We start from the raw sequence: 16,816 nt of genomic DNA on the forward strand, positions 1-16,816 counted from the left end.
AAACATATAAAGAATTTAAAAAAATCAGCCCCCTGAAATTCAAAGTCCCCATCCAAAAATGGGCATCTGAGATGAATACATGGTTCTCAGAAGAAGAAAGACAAATGGCAAATAAATACACGAAAAAATGTTCATCATCATTTATTATTAGAGAAATGCAAATTAAAACCACACTGAGATTCCATTTCACTCCAGAAAGAATGGCCAGAATCAAGAAAACTATCAACAACAAATGCTGGAGAGGCTGTGGGGAAAAAGGAACTCTCCTGCATTGTTGGTGGGAGTGTAGACTGGTGCAACCATTGTGGAGGTCAGTCTGGAAATTTCTCAAAAAGCTGGGATTGGAAGTCCCATTTGTTCTAGCTATTCCACTTCTAGTCATATTCCCAGAAGAAGTGAAAACTTCATACCACAGTGATATATGTACACCCATGTTTATAGCAGCACAATTTGTAATAGCCAGATCTTGGAAACAACCTTAAGTGTCCATCAACTGAGGAATGGATAAAAAAGTTGTGGTAGTTTTATACAATGGAATACTACTCAGCTATAAAGAATTATCACATTGAGGTATTTATAAATAAATGTATGCAACTTGAGACCATACTCATAAGCAAAATAAATCAAACTCACATGTATAAATACCATATAGTCTCCCTAGTGTAAGAAATGATAAGAATACATAAAAGTTTACGGTAATCATGATTCCCTATTATGTGGCTCTGAAGCCTTATAATGGTTCCATTCATTAGCTGGAATGGTTTTATCCCACGTTGTTTGATTTTATTATCTGTGATGGTATGAACAGCTATTTTGAAGAAAGCAAAACATTATATTAGCCAGTGCAGATTTAATATCTTCTTGTTTTTAAGTCCTACCATGCTTTTGTTCTTCTGTTTCCATTGGTTCTATCATGTTGTATCATATTGGATTGTATTATGTGTGATAGTATAAACAAATCTTTTATGGACAATGAGATAATATAGTAGCCATTGTTCGTTTTTTGTTACTTGGTTCTAAATGTCTTGTGATACTTTCATTCTCATTAATGGTTTTATACTATTTTGTTATATTTGACAGTATTGTGTATGAAGGTATACTCAACCATTTCAAGGAAAGAGACATTATGGTAGTTTCTGTTATATCAGGTTGTCTTGTGATGAAATACTGTGTTGCTTAAATTGTTCTGTTCTGATCTGCTTTGTTATGTCCTCTTTTATCTTAATGTCTTTAAAATAAAAAAAATTTTAAAAAGGACTTGGCAAAGAAAAACAGTCCATAGAAGTCAAAAAATTTAATAGGTGGTAAAGATTAATAAAATGAATGGGAAAAATAGATAAAGTAGCAACTGAAAAGTCACTCTCCCTGAGAAACTCATAAAACCATAAAACCATATAATACGAATACAAATATAAATGTACCAATTCAGGAAGAGTAATATCTTGAGAGAAATGATGACTGTTTTCATTATAATTAATGTAACACCTTAATTTAAAACAAGTGGCTTTATGACACAATTTAAATCAACAAGTACACACATAGTTTACCACATAAAATGGTGGGCGAAGTAACATGAATCTAAGTCACACGTTAATAACTAAAGTCAAATAGAAAGTGTATTATTTTACATGTAATACATATTTATTGTGTACCTGTCTATCTTTGAAAAATGAATAATGCAATGAAAAAATAGTGTCTCCACTAAGGAAGAATACAAACTTTCCATCTTATTTAAATCAATTATCTGAGATCATATTACCTCCTGATAGGCTCAGAGGAAACATTTTGTTTTAAATGTAGTGATTTTTCAGGACATATTGATTTTCTGGTTAACTAGTCTATTAAAATATGAAGTTCAAGACTTAAACTATTCAGAATAGTTGTTTAAAATTAATCCTTCCAGGCTTCCTCAACCCAGTCCAAATCATTTTAGCAAGCCAGGTTCAACTAAATGAGCAAAAAATTTATACCTTCACTATTAGAAACCTTCCTGCCCACACTCTGAATTCATTTGTCCACAAAAATGAGAAATTAATCTATTATCTAAAGTTATATTCTACTATATCCAGGGGGGTCACTGGTAAGTTTCAGTGATCCTTAATCACCTAGGTTCTTGTAATACTCACAAGAGTAGATGACCAGGAGTTTGTTGAAATCAAGACCCTTTCCACATACTTCATAGTTCTGATTTGTCTATCATTCTGGTGCTTATCATAAAAACCTGTTACTCAGTGATCAGTGAGAGCCATTGTTAGGACAAAGGTATTATTTATCCTTTGCCATAGAATATAATATTAGTCCCATCCGTGGTCTCCATCTGCCCTGTGACATTCCCAGTACTCTGGTTCCTGACCTTCAGTGTTTTCTGTATATTCCACAAGTCTTGTCATAGAATGGGAGCCTAGTACCAATCATACTGGCTGTCCAGGAAACAGGAGCACAGGAAGCAATTGCAAGTCATAAATAAATACAGGCTAATACTGAAAAGCAAACAAAATCATTATAGACCAAAGATTCTTTAAATAATAATTTTATAACATAAAAATAAATTTCAATTTACATTTTATATTAACTAATAAGTAGGTAGCAATTATCATGTAAGAAGGACTAAACAAAGTTCTTTTCATTTACGTTCCCACTTGGCCCTCAGAATAGAAAATAGAGAATCACACAACTTAACTCTTCCTGCCTATTCATCTGAGTGATGACAAAGCCCTTCAAGAATTCTAAGAAATTCTTAGCTGTAAATGTCTCATCCTGAGCCATTCCTATATCACTCATTATAGGTCTGACTTTATGGATTTTTTGTTATTGCTTACAACTGAAATCAAATCAGTCTTTTTCAACTAGTCAGCACTATGTGATTTGAGTGTGATCTTGACACAATTGCAGATTTCTAAATCTTGGGAGAGTTTCACAAATAGGTGTCTCTAGGAGTGGCAGGAATAGAGTAGGATGGCATAACAACGCTTGCCTTCAGAAGGGTCATGAGCCCTCCAGTTTGCAATTATTACCTTCTTGGCCCCTATAGACTTTTGCATTTTAGACCCTGGTTTAACATATCAGTTGTTCTCTGAGTTATAATAGTACTCGGACATAGAAAATCCAAAATCCTACTGACCAGCACATCCTTATTTATACAGCAATAGTGAATCCTCGATTGTATATTTTCATGTGTCATGACTTGAAGCACAACAAAAGAAAACAGATGATCTCTTACCTAAAGATACAATTTACTTTTCCATAGTCATATTTTCTTATTAAAGCACATTTCTCAAAGAAATAATGGTTTAGAAATAATATCACTTTGCTTAAAAGAATAATACTTATCCAAAGTGTGTAAGGTTTTTTAAGGGTAACAAATGTTGTGATACAGATGGCATTACATGAAGTTTGATGACTCCATAAATGCAATCTATTCCCAGCCCCCAATGCAGCACAACTAAACTAAAAGATGAAAGGAGTGACCATCCATAATAGTACTTGTGATAGGCAAGGATCTTGATTTAACTTCATCTGACAAGTAGTCAATTTCTTGTGCTTCCGGGTCATGGGGGTTTATCACCCCTCTGGGGACTGCAATCTCTGGATTGTTCAAAGAAGCTAATTAATGATAAACTCTGCTATAAGGAATTAGAACTGACGGCTTAATTTTGCACCCAGTTCTGACAAATTCTGTACTGAGAAATTTCATAGTGTACCATCACTAAATCTGCAAACACATCAACTGCAGTGCCCCAAATAATCACCTACATTTCACATGATGGATTCTCTCCTTCAGATACACTCACTTTGTGCTATGTCATTCATAGAATAATTACTTGAAAATGGAAATCTTCTAAATGTTCATTAATTATCACTAGAGGAAAGATTAAGTAAATTACGGTGAACTCAATATGTGACAAAATATAAATTACATATTACATGAGACTGTTGTGTTTCTCTTGATGAACGCCACAGGTTAGTGGACTTTTCCTGTAAAGGACCAGATAGTAAATATTTTACGTTTGAAAGCCATAGGACTTTTGTTTTAACTATATAACTCAGCTTTTCTAGCAGGAAAGACATTATGTAGACAATATATAAACAAATCACCATGGCCATGAGCCAATAATAGCTTTATTTTTAAAAAATGTGTGGCAGCTAGATGTGACTAGGGAACCACAATTTCTCAAACTCCTGCCAACAGAAATTATAAAATATCTACATAGCACCCATACACAAAGATTTTGTGTCTTACTACTAAATGATGGTTGCTAGCAATTACCGAATGCTTACTCTGTACTCTGCTAAGTCTTTCGAGGCACTGGAATAATTTTTATAATAAAGTAATGATATGGTAGGTGGTGTTATCATTCCATTTTCCAAATGAAGAACTGAGACAATGAGTTGTGTCACTATCTTTATTTATAGAGCAAGGAAGGACAGAGCAGAGATACATCATCCCATTAAATCCATAGCCCAGCTCTGATAAGCTGGGCCATGTGAACATGCAGCTTTAAATCATTAAGCATGATACAAATGGCAGTCAAATTATGAATAACTACTTTTGTTTTAAAGAGGGGAAAACGGAAATCCAAATAGAATTACAAGATTTGTGCCACAAGTGTGTTTGGAGTGACTAATGGGCCCCTTACTCTGGATCCTCCTGAAGTTCATTATCACACTGTCTTCCAGTTAAGTCACTGCCACCTCCAAGTCAAAACAGTAGCTTGGAAAATTGTTTCTTTATGGCATTTCTTTGTCTTCAGTGAAGCAGCTCCAAATTTTCACTCCTCCTGTAGCTGCTTGAGCTTCACCCTCACCTCCTTACAATCCTGGAAGCAAACACATAGTTAATTCAAGGCAACAGTGATAGTTCCATGGTGAGAAGAAGTGATCATTAGTTTATTAATCAAAGCTGCTGGATCAGATTTACATGCCTTAGTAATAAATGATTTTTTAAAAGCCTAAGAATTAACTGCTTAACAGAGTTTGATAGGAAGCCAATTGATAAGCTCTCCTCAACATTCTGGCTAATTTTTCACCTACTATATCTAGGAAGCTATAAAAATCTCTCAAAGACAACTGCCCACTAGCTGCACACCCTCTGCCTACTTCTGCACTGCTATTTTCCTGCAAACTTCCCACTCACAGTAAACCAGAACTGCCTGCAACTACTGGAAATTAGCTGGCAGCCAAACCCAGAGATTTCTCACACTGAATGCAAATAAATTCAAGAATTCTCAGAGAAGCAATCAAGAGAGTCCTAGAACTGACTCCTCTGGCACATTTCCCTGACTCCTTCTGAGCTCTATGTACATAAAATGCTCATTTGTCATAATTATTATCCTACTATAATTGATTAATAATGATAATATGAGTACTCTGTTTTCTCAGTTCTAACACTTTTTTCACATTTCACTTTCATGTTTCCCATTTCTGAAACCACAATGCAACTATATATATATATATATATATATATATATATATATATATATATAAATACTGTCACCCTACTCCTGCTTCCTAAAACTCAGTGAAGCATATTCAATTTAAGGCATCTTGAAATCAAGGAAACATGGTGAAAATCTCTATATGTGATGGGATATTTTGATTGCAAGCAACAGAATCCAACACTGACTAATTTGAAAGAAATGAATTCCCACAGTGTTGCCGGGAAGGCTGGAGGGTACTGCTCCAGAATGGGATAACAGGAAAGGGAATTCCTTTCCCTGTCTCATGAAGAAGGTGCTGAAGGATCTCCTGACCAACTCATCTGCACTGTTTTTCTTTCTCTTACCCTCTTGGATATCCAGTGTCTATCTGTGTACTTGCATTAGTGGGATTCAGTTCCAGAAGATAGTGTCCACCTGTGGCTATGTTGGAGTAGAAAGAAAGAAGCTGTTGGAAGAGGCCTGTGATTACCTCCTGGATGCCTTTGACGGCTACGGTAGAAAAGCAGAAAGTTCCTGACTCACAGCCTTTAATAGGAAAGAGGCAGTCCCACAAAATAAAACCATGGTGTGGCTGACAATGGGGAGGATACACTAGGTACTCATGGGAGGTTGAGAATTTCAGGGAACAAATTGATAGCTGATTTCAAATTAATCCCTAGTTCAGAATCCTTTGAAGCTTTCCATCTTTTTCAAAGACTGTTTTTAACAACCTAACACAGCAAAGGTGTGTTAATTCCACACCAAATTATACCACAGTTTCTTCAAGACCATTTGATCTTGAGTAAGTCACATAAATTCTCCAGTGTTAATTTTCTCATTTAAAAATTGGGAGTAAAAATAAATATTTCACAGCATTGCCTCAATGCTCAGAGATAATATATGTAAATAACTTGAGACCTAGCAAACAACTAGGATCCCAAGATAGTAGTTAACATCATATTATTATTATTGCTTGAATGAGGTTTCCATTTGTTACAGCACTATTAAAAGGTATTTGTTTTCCTCATATATGTGGAAACTGTGTCCTAGAGAATAGAAATGACTTGCTCAACATCAATTAGTAATGACTGGACTTGAGATTTGAACTTAGATATCAGACCACAACTCTTTACATTAAACTATGCTATCATTATTGCTGTAAAAAACATTGCATTTTCATTGTTTGTATTAGTCAAGTTTCTGTTTGCCGAGATAAATTACCCAACACACACAACTTAAAAGATAGCTTGTGGTTTAAGGGGAGTCAGACTTCGTATGATAGGCTCCAAAGCAGAAGCATCATGGCGGAAGGGCGGAGTGGAGCAAAGATGCTTCCAGAAAGTAGAGCAGAAAGATGGTGCCAGATAAGAAAGTACAAGACTCCAGGACCATCGCTACATCACCCACCTAGACACATCCAAGAGTGTACCCCGTCAGTCCCTGAATGGATCACAAAGCCAATCAAATAGACACTTCAACTTAACTGCCACATTGTTGGGTATCTCTAAAGAGTTCAGAGTAACACTTGCAGAGTACACGACACAAAAGTTAACTTTCCGAGTGGTATTCAGTGCTTTGGGAAAGGACACTGGATGAATTGGACACTAAAACTGGACACTAAGTTTGAATTTAAGTCTATCTCTTCCAAGTCATGTGATTTGAAATCAGCCTTCAGTTCAGCCTCAGCTCTCTCATCTGTAAAATGAGTTCAATAATAACCATTCCATGAGATGGTTTAAAAGGCCAAGTACAGGGGCCAGAGGTTTAGCTCAGTGGTGTAAGTCCCTGCTTGGCAAACACTAGGTCATGAGTTCAATCCCCAGTACCAAAAAAAAAAAAAAAAAAAAAAAGTCAAATGTAAAATTGCACTTAACATATAATGTGAGCATGTTTATGTTAATTTGGTTGCTTTTCTTTCAATTACCAGCTCAGCTGTAGCTAGGTCCATGGAAGCCCCTTTAATTTATAACAGATTCAAGAAATTTGAAGGAAAGAGTTTGACTCCACAAAAGGAAAACTACATCAACTTCATCCCAACGCTGATGGGAAAGATTAATACTTAATCGAAAACCCTGCATCCCCACAGGCAGAGTGTGATGCAAAGACCTCTGAGAATACTAAAGAATTGCATAAATTGCTTAACAAATCTATCTCCCCAAAATCAGAGACTTCAGAAGCAACAATGTGGAGTGCAGATGTGATAAACTCTGTTTGACTTCTTTTATTAAACATTACCTTGAATTCAATTCCACACAGTGTTTTCATGGCATTAACATTCCACCAGTTCTGTCTTCCCCTTAATTATTTTATAAAACCTAGTTTTATAAAGACAGAGAGGACTCTCCTAGGCATTAATCTTTGAAACCATATCTTCCTGTCAATGGAAACCTTAACACATAGAAATCTGGATAATTAGGGGAGATTTATCAGACTTGCATTAGCCACGATGACAGTCATTTGGCAGGTCCTACAATCACTAAATGGTACTCTGTGAGCAGTTGCTCCTTCAGAACACATGCTCTCAAGTGGCAGGCAATTATGCACACCTGCTTGGCCTAGTCCAATTATCTTTCTAAGTAGAACTGATCATGATTTGTACATTGGCTGATGGAATCCAGCAAGCAGCTTAGGTCACAGTTGTCTCTCAAGACAGAATTCTTGATCCTAAGGTTCATGGGGAAGCAGTGTAAATATTTATAATTCTTTCTAATGAAGTAATCTGGGGCATGCATGCTGCAGATTGTAGTAGTAACCCATCACCAAATAATGAGCTTAGAGAAGACCAGACTACGTTCACGTTTTTCAGCATTCCAACATGTGTTTAGGACAGAGTCTGGAGAAACCTTATAAACCTTTGCTAAAGGAAAGAATGAAGTTGGTACTAGTAAGCTAACCAGATAGAATCAGAGCCCAACATTGGGGTATTAATACAGTACCTGATTTAAAAAATCATTTTCCAAGTTTGCTATGTTTGCTTACTGTGCTATCCAGTTATAAATATGTGGTAACATTGCAACAGCCCAGAAAGCATAGTGAGCACAAAAAGATTTTCATTTGGCTTATGAAACTCAGAAAAGAAGTATCCTAAGTACCCACTATTATCAGAGGTTCTTTTTCAGTCCTCTTGTCCAAATGTAAACTTCAGGTGCCTATGCCTACACTGAAGCATCATATTACCAGTTCCAGTTCGTACAACAGCAATCAACTGTGGGAACTGTTTTTGCAAGACAATAAAAATTTTAAAATAAACTTCAAAAGTATCTCAAGCTAACATTAAAAAAAGGTCTGGTTAAATTTTTTTAAAGCGTAAAATATATATAAAAAAAGAATTATTAACAAGACTTTTGTTGTTGTTTTAATAATATAATATTAGCACAATTTTTCCAGCTTAAACTAATACTGGTTGGCTAGCCTATCATTGGAGTTCATACTCTATATTAAATTTAATAAATAATCATTAAAATCTGTGATGGAGATTAAATTACTGCTTACCTATGATTAATATTTTCCACACATTAAAGTCTGGGTAATATTTAGGAAATATTGCTTAGATTTAAAATTATGATAATAAAAATAATTTTATGTTAATTAAAAATAATCTTTGCCATTGAGTAGACTGGAACAGATTAAATTATTTTTAAGTGCTAATGATCTAGGTCTTAAAGCTAATCCATTCCTTTATAATATCATGCAATACTTATAGATTTTTACCTAATCAATAAAATAATCTAAGATTTTAGATTGTATATAATTTTCCAAGAGATATGGTTTAATTTAAATTTTATAACTGCAAAAAGAATGTCTAATTTACTACATGTAAACCAGAAATTTTTATGTTAAATAATCATCCCAACTAAATTTGAAGCACTGAGGAAAATTCTAAATGTAAATATATTCTTGAACTGCCCATTAATTCTAGTCACAATTTTGAGAGACAATCAATTCCAAAGTGCATCAAATTATAGTCAGAAAATTATGGAGGAAATTAATATGAAATGCACATAAATGGGGTAGAGAAAAGGAGTTTGCAAGAATTGTTCTTTCTCAAAAATCATGAGAATTATACAACTTTAAAAAGTATAAAAACTTTCTTAACAAAAAGCTTTTGCTTCTATTTTTATTTTCAAAATTGTTTTTGGAGTTTTTCAGGAATATTTTGCCTGCCACAAGGTCACAGGAGTATGAGAAACACAATAAAGTAAATAACTGGCAAAATATAATATGTAAAGCAGAACATATCACCTTGTAGAGTACAACAAACATTTGTTGAACAAAATGAGCAAGTTTACTAATTAACAAATAATTAAGAGAAACTCATAAGAAGAAATATGTATGCACATATAGCCATAGATATTAGAATTTTCTTCCTCTTCCTCTTCCTCTGTTTCTTCTTCTTTTTCTTCTTCTCTTCCTCTTCCTTCCCCTCTCCTCCTCCTCCTCTTTCTTATTTTTGTTCTTCTTATTTTTCTTCTTTATGCTGGGGATGAAACTCAAGGATTTATATTTGGTACAGAAGTGCTCTACCATTCATTTATTTTACCAGCCTAGAATTTTCTGTTTAACTTTCTATCTAACAACGTTTCCTTGTAATATAATTCTGCAATCCACTCATAAAAAGTGTGCTTTTAGTTTACAGCAGTCAGATTGAACAATTTAACCAATGAGGTATTGTTTTCATTGCAAGTGTAGAAACAAGAGAGACAGACAGACAGATAAATTAATAAAAGTCATAAAACCAAGTGTATCCTTTTATTTGTGTAGTCTATCAAACCATTTATTTTGTCAACAGAGAGACTGAGACAAAGAGACAGAGACAAAAAGAGAAACAGAGAGACTGGTTATTTTATCAACAGGTAAGACACAGAGAGAGAGAGAGGGAGACTTTCTATAAAGCATACTTCTATTTCAATAGCTCAAGCAAAATTCACGTGATTTATGTTACATAACCATCTCTAAACCAATCAATGTAGCTCAGAATACAAGCAAGGTCTGGAGGCTGGCCAATCCTTACACTTGGAACAGGCCTAGCCACATTTAAGCAACATGGACTGAACACTGGAGAATTAATGACTGCTTCTAAGGGAAAAGTAATGTGCTATTGCTGGTAGATCAGTACTAGAGATGCTGGCAAACAGAAGCCTTGCTAAATACTTATTCTTGGAAATTTCTTTAAAGAAAAATTCATGTGTGACCCAATGTAGGCATCACGGCATTCCTACACAGGCATTGTAAATACCTTCATGCAAAAGAAAGCAAAAGAGAAGGGGAAGTGAGGAAGATTCCAGGAAGGGAAACTTTAAAAAGTCACAAAGGAGAGCAATCTTTGTAGACTTATATTGAGATAGTCTAGAAGTACAGGATTTTAGGGCTAAAAAAATCATTAAAGACCACCAAAAATAATTAACTTCGTTGCAAATTAGAAGTAAATTTTAGGATTTGGCTCATTTCCATTTGTTCATCTCCATTTCTCAAAATATAATTCCATCTTGTCTGTTGTCCTTTACCATACAATGAAGTAGACAAATGACTTTGGATCCTTAAAAAGTGACTGGTTACTTCCGGGAGAACATGGCGGACAGATAACAGCAACTACCGGAGGCTCTCTGAAAAACTAGGCTCAGAAGCCAGGTATGGTGCGGACTAAAGGGACATAAGCAGGTGGAGTTATGCTCTGCTGACTCAGGAACGAACTCGGCTGAGAGAAACCAACTTGGAATGCAGTCCTGGTGCTAAAACAGGAACAGAAAAGTCTCGCTGCTGAGGCTGGACCCTGCGCCATTGGAAGCCGCGATTTGGGTTTCCCGCCGTGCGGCGGCTACATCTACATCAGCTCGGCAAGGAGAGAGACGCGCGGAAACTCTGAGAACGTGAGTCTGCGAACGGAGTCGAAAACAGGACGGGCAGGGAGGCATGTTCTGACTTGTGGCGAGGTGAGTGAGAGAAACTGACACTCCACCACAGTTTGACTCCAGCGGACTTTCTGGGCCTGAGCAGTCCTGTGGGAGCAGGGCGCGCTGGCGACTCCAACCACACATTCCCCTCTCGGGCGGGATTGGTGAAAAGTGCCTGGCCTGCGTGACGCTGCCGGCGGACCCCGTAGGCTGGCCCAAACCAGATCCCAGAGCCTGACAGAGGCCAGGAGGGGCGGGCCCCCGCGTAGGCTGCCTGGTGCGCAGCGGTGAGTGGGAACACCTAACCGGCGCAATTCAATCAGGCTGTGGCTGACAGGGAGAGAAGCTGGGCCTCTCATATAAGCTTGCATATATAAGGAACAGAGAATATGGGAAGAGGCAGCAACAAGAAAGGCTCCTCGGCCCCCAATTCTGAGAAACAGGCAATAGCGGACACCGCACCAATACACATAAAGCACCATATAGAGAGCCTCATAGACCAATTCAGGAATGAAGTTATCAACGACCTGAAGCTAGAAGTATGCAAAATAGTTAGAGAAATGCTAAGCCCCACCCAAGAAAAAACAGATGGTGGAATGGAAGAACAGAAAAAGAGGGGAGAATTGTTTGATGGAGAAAACAGGGAAAGCATAGAATACGTGAAGCAGGTTCAAAGGGACTACCAAGAAACTAAGAAGTCTATCGAAGACTGGCATAACAGCTTGAAAGAAACTAAGGACAGACTATCTGAACTGGAGGGCAGAATTGTAATATGGGAGAATGAAATGAAAAACTTCTTAAAAATAACAAAGAAACAAACAGCAATAATACAAAGACAAGAAGATGATAAGAGGAGCCATAACTTAAGGATTAAGAACATAAAAGAAGAAGTAGGGACACAAACAAATGAACTACAAAAGCTACTCACAGAAATAATCCAGGAGAATTTTCCTAATTTAGCAAAAGGTAAAGATACTCAGATGTATGAGGCATACAGGACCCCAGCTACCTACAACCCTAACAGAGAAACACCCAGGCATATAATAATAAAAATTCCAGAAATTCAATACAAGAACAGAATATTAAAAGCTGTAAGAGACAAGAAACAGACCACTTACAAGGGAGCACCCATCAGAATTACAGCAGATTTCTCTGCACAAACCATCAAATCACGAAGAGCATGGGGGGAAATAATTCAAGCTTTGAAAGATAATAATCTCCAGCCAAGATTGAGATATCCTGCACAACTGTCCCTGGAAATTGATGGAAAAACAAGGTGCTTCCAGGATAAAGAGGAACTGGGGGAATTTGCAACCACCAATTCAACTCTACAGAGAGTATTGCAGGATATTCTAAAAAAAGAAAAATACAAAGAATCCAGAAATAGTGGAGGCCACGACTAATGGAGCAGAGAACAAAGTGAAGAAGACAAACTGACAGCTACTGACAGAATAAGAGCTCAACAGAAATGAGACAGAGAAGATTGGATGATAGGAACAGCTATTTTGGAGAAAATGACATCTTAGTAGGTAATACTGATTTAGTATCATCTTGTTTTGAAGTCTCATCTAGCTTTTGTCCTTCTGTCTCCAATGGTCTAAATAGGTTGTATCTTACTGGATTTTATTATGTACAATAGTACAAGCAAAAACCTTTTAAAGACAAGGAGATTATACAGAAACCATTATTCATTTTCTGTTAGTCGATTCTAAATACTCTGTAATGCTGTCATTCTCTTAAATGGTTTTACATTGTTTTGATATACTTAATGCTACAGTATACGAAGTTGTACTCAAGGATTTCAAGGAAAGAGACAATATGGTAACTACTTTTAGGTCAGGATTATCTGGTGGTGAAACACTATTCTGCTTAAATGGTTATGTTTTGATCTGTGCTGTTTCGTTGTTATGCCCTCTTTTATCTCAATCTCCACTCCATTATTTACTTTTTTAATACTTTTTTAAAAAATTTTTATCCTTTTAATTAAAGGAAAAAAATAGCAGGATATATTATAGTAACCCACTTTGACTTTCCATTACCTCGATTTAAAGCCCTGTATTACTCTCACCATCTGGTTTTTAACTGATGTTCCCCTATTCTGTTTTGCTGGATAGTATCAGGTTCGAAAATTTAGGCATCAGCTGTGAAGATAATGAGATTCATTATAACGCCCATTCTCATTGACTTTTATCTACTTTTGAAGACCTACAATGTCTCCAAAAAAAAAAAAAAAAAAAAAAAACTTAATTTCATTTGGAGCATTTTAAAATATATAAATATCTGTAAGATATATTACTTGATTGTTCATTATTTTTAAATGATGGTATTACACTGAGATTTATTTAAGTTCTTACTCAAAATACGACTTTGAAATGCCTTACAAATTTTTGCAAGCTAAAAAGAAGTGTAACATCAGAACACATTTTATAAAGATATACTATTAAGTATATAAAGTATACTATTTATCAATCATAAAATGAACTTATAGCCATTATGAAATGCTCCTCAGATCTATTAGAATGATTTATAAGCAATTGAATACATGGCCTCAAAAAGACAGAAAAGTTTCTTTTTTCAACTGTGTATAGCACATTGCCTAATGAGTACAAATGGAAAATCACATAGATTACATTTTATGATGAAAAAATCTTACTTATTTGTGTATTCAAAATATAACTTTGTTTTGCAAACCACGTCTGTATGTCACTGCATGTTAAAATAAGTGTCTAATAGTTTGATAGTGCTCGGTCTATTTGTAGAAATTATGAGTATTAATCATATTTCTATTTGTTAGACACTGTGTTTGAGTTAAAATATTGACTATATTCCAAGTATATTTATCAACAGGCACATTACATTATATATAACAAATAAAAACTGTCTTACAATCTTAAAAAAAAAAAAAGTGACTGGTTAAAACTGAGACATGCTCAAAGTGTAAAACACAACAAGAATTTCAAAAATTTAATATGTGAAAAATAATGTAAAGTGTCTCATCAATCTTTTTACATTGATTATATACTAAATGATAATATCTAGAATATATTGGACTAAATAAAATATATTATTAAAATTAATACCACTTATTTATTCTCACTTTTTAATGATTACTATGCAGTATAAAGTTACATACAGCACGTTTATTTGTTTATATGATTCACATCTGTAGTTCATGTTAGCTTTTACTGGACAGTTTTAATTAACTACACTGTCTTTGCCGTTTTTTGGTGGCTGCAACATGCCATACTCCTGATTTCCTGGCCATTTTTACACAAACATTCTACCACTTCCTGTGAAGCTCCAACTTTCTGCTCATCTTCAAGACCCAGGAGAAGTCACCCTCTCAGGAAGACTTGACTATAAGGTCCCTGTGTACCTATCCTCACATTTCCCTGATTACTGCATAACTCACAGCACACAGTGTGTGTTCATCTTTGCTTGTTTTGCTAAGAACTCTGAGATCATTTGTTTGCTTTTTGGTTCATCTCTGTGTCCTGAGCGTAGTGCCTGGAACATACATTACATGCTTTATTAATTTTTGCTCAGTTGATATTTAGTGATGGAGATTAAATTACTGCCTCACAGTTCCCCCGGAATCTTCAGTTCTCTTTTGCCTCACAGGAGCAGGAATTGCATTTGTTTTCACATTTATGGTATTTTAGTTTGAAGACAATTACCCATTAGCCAAGAAACAGCCTTCATCAGATGTCAAATATGCTAGAGTTTAGACTTCTCAGATTTCAGAACTGTGAAAATAAATTTCAGTTGTTCATTTAAAAAATGCTAAAATAACGTAAATTGCTAATCTTTAATCTTCTGGAACAGTTTTTAAGCTACTGAATTCAAGAGTGGGTCATTGATGTTTTCTTCCTTGTAGGTGACACAAGGAAGAGGTTTTACCCCAGAGAACTGATAGAACATCCTTTGATGAAACCGCAGAAGCAGCTAATGGATGTCTGCAGTCAGAAGGCTTGTGATCTAGGCATCAAGATAAACAGCTCTCAATGCATTTAACCATACACTGTATTTATGTTCCAGCATTTTAATTATAAAATCAATGAACTGTTAATGATATAAGCATTAGCTTGCTCACTGGGAATTCCAAAACTTCTCTTTTTGAGGCATAAATTTGTAAGTTGTTCAATTTACCCAATTTGTCAAAACAATTTCCATTAGTAAATATGAATATTTAATGAAAAGTAAAACTGGCATAAGCCACTTCTCTTAAGCATCTAATGACTTACTGGAAGAAATGAAATATATTAGTAAATCATCTCATCTGCTGTTTTCTATCATGTACATAGTAATCATCAGCAAATGGCTTTGAATGTTGTCCTTTACTTTGTCTAGTAGTTTGGTTTTTGGTGTAATATGTTTATTATATTGTGGGATTTTGCTTGTTTGTTGCATAATAAGTGAGTATCAGTGATTCGCAGGGTATTTGTCACAATATGAATATCATGTGAAAATATTTTAAGGTTTTAGCCAAACTTCCATTATGTTCTACCAGTCCTCATTGTGAATAAAAGAATTAGATGTGTTTAAAAATTAAGAGATTAATTTCAATATAAATGTGAATGTCCTGTCTTTTATGACTTGAAAATTATCTTTACATATTTTATTTCATTGACCCTCAGAAAAGGGCACCATTATTTTCTAGTTTACAGATGAATAAACTGAGGATTAGAGGTATAAATATGCTTGCCTGTGTTGGAACTGAGACTCAAGTCAGGCCCAAGTTCTAGTGATTTTTTTCCCCTACCCAAAGCATCCCTAAGATATACCTTTTTCAAAAAAAGACCTTTGCTTTCATAATGTCCCTTATTTCAACTTAATTTTATTTGCTTCTTGCTATTCAACTCCAAGAGCCTGGCACATAGAGTTTTGGTTAAAAATGCCCGAAGTTAAAGAATGAAAGGTTACGTTAATAGTGCTTTCAGTCTGTAGTCAGCTAGCCCTACAGCAGGGTGACATGGCAGAGTTGCATCACAGAGGAGAAACAGCCCATGGTAAAACAGGGGAGGCAGAAGGTAGCAAGCAGGGAAGTAGTGGCAGCAGCAAACAACAAACAACACTATCTCTCTCTCTGTCCCTTACATTTTACTCACTCCCAGGGTGGGGCACCCTTAATCTTATATAGGATTGCCAAACCAATTAATAGGTGAATTTAGCAATCACACACCCTTGATCCCAGAATCACATACTTACTCCCAGCATCACACACGTTGGGTCCAGACATCTCTTAAAGTCCCACCTTTGACCACATGAGGCTGTGGGGGGACATCTAGACACAAACCATAACAGTAAGCATTCACTAAGTATTAGCTATATTATCATTTTTGTCCAAGTGAAGTCACTGAATAGAAATGTAAATTTATTGAAAGTTAAACTCTATTTCACTGGAACTTTACAATAATTACTCTTCCTTTTAAGGGAAGTAACTAGACTTTTTATTATATGGTTCCAAATTTGTACAGTTAACTTACTTATGACCATGGTTCTGTAAGG

The 16,816-nt window shown here is 35.5% G+C and overlaps 1 protein-coding gene across 2 annotated transcripts in view; it reads right to left on the reverse strand.

Moving 5' to 3' along the window:
• Window positions 1-4,389: 4,389 nt before the first annotated feature.
• Prelid2 (PRELI domain containing 2) overlaps window positions 4,390-16,816 on the reverse strand; it is a 396,128-nt gene continuing 383,701 nt past the window's right edge. For both annotated transcript variants that reach the window (XR_010041657.1, XR_010041654.1), the window contains one exon: window positions 4,390-4,817. The gene's annotated coding sequence lies outside the window, so the exon portion shown is untranslated. The remainder of the gene's footprint in view (window positions 4,818-16,816) is intronic.

This window comes from Cavia porcellus, unplaced genomic scaffold, assembly GCF_034190915.1.
Source record: "Cavia porcellus strain 051 isolate PalLab524CR breed Dunkin Hartley unplaced genomic scaffold, mCavPor4.1 scaffold_21, whole genome shotgun sequence".
NCBI lineage: Eukaryota > Metazoa > Chordata > Mammalia > Rodentia > Caviidae > Cavia > Cavia porcellus.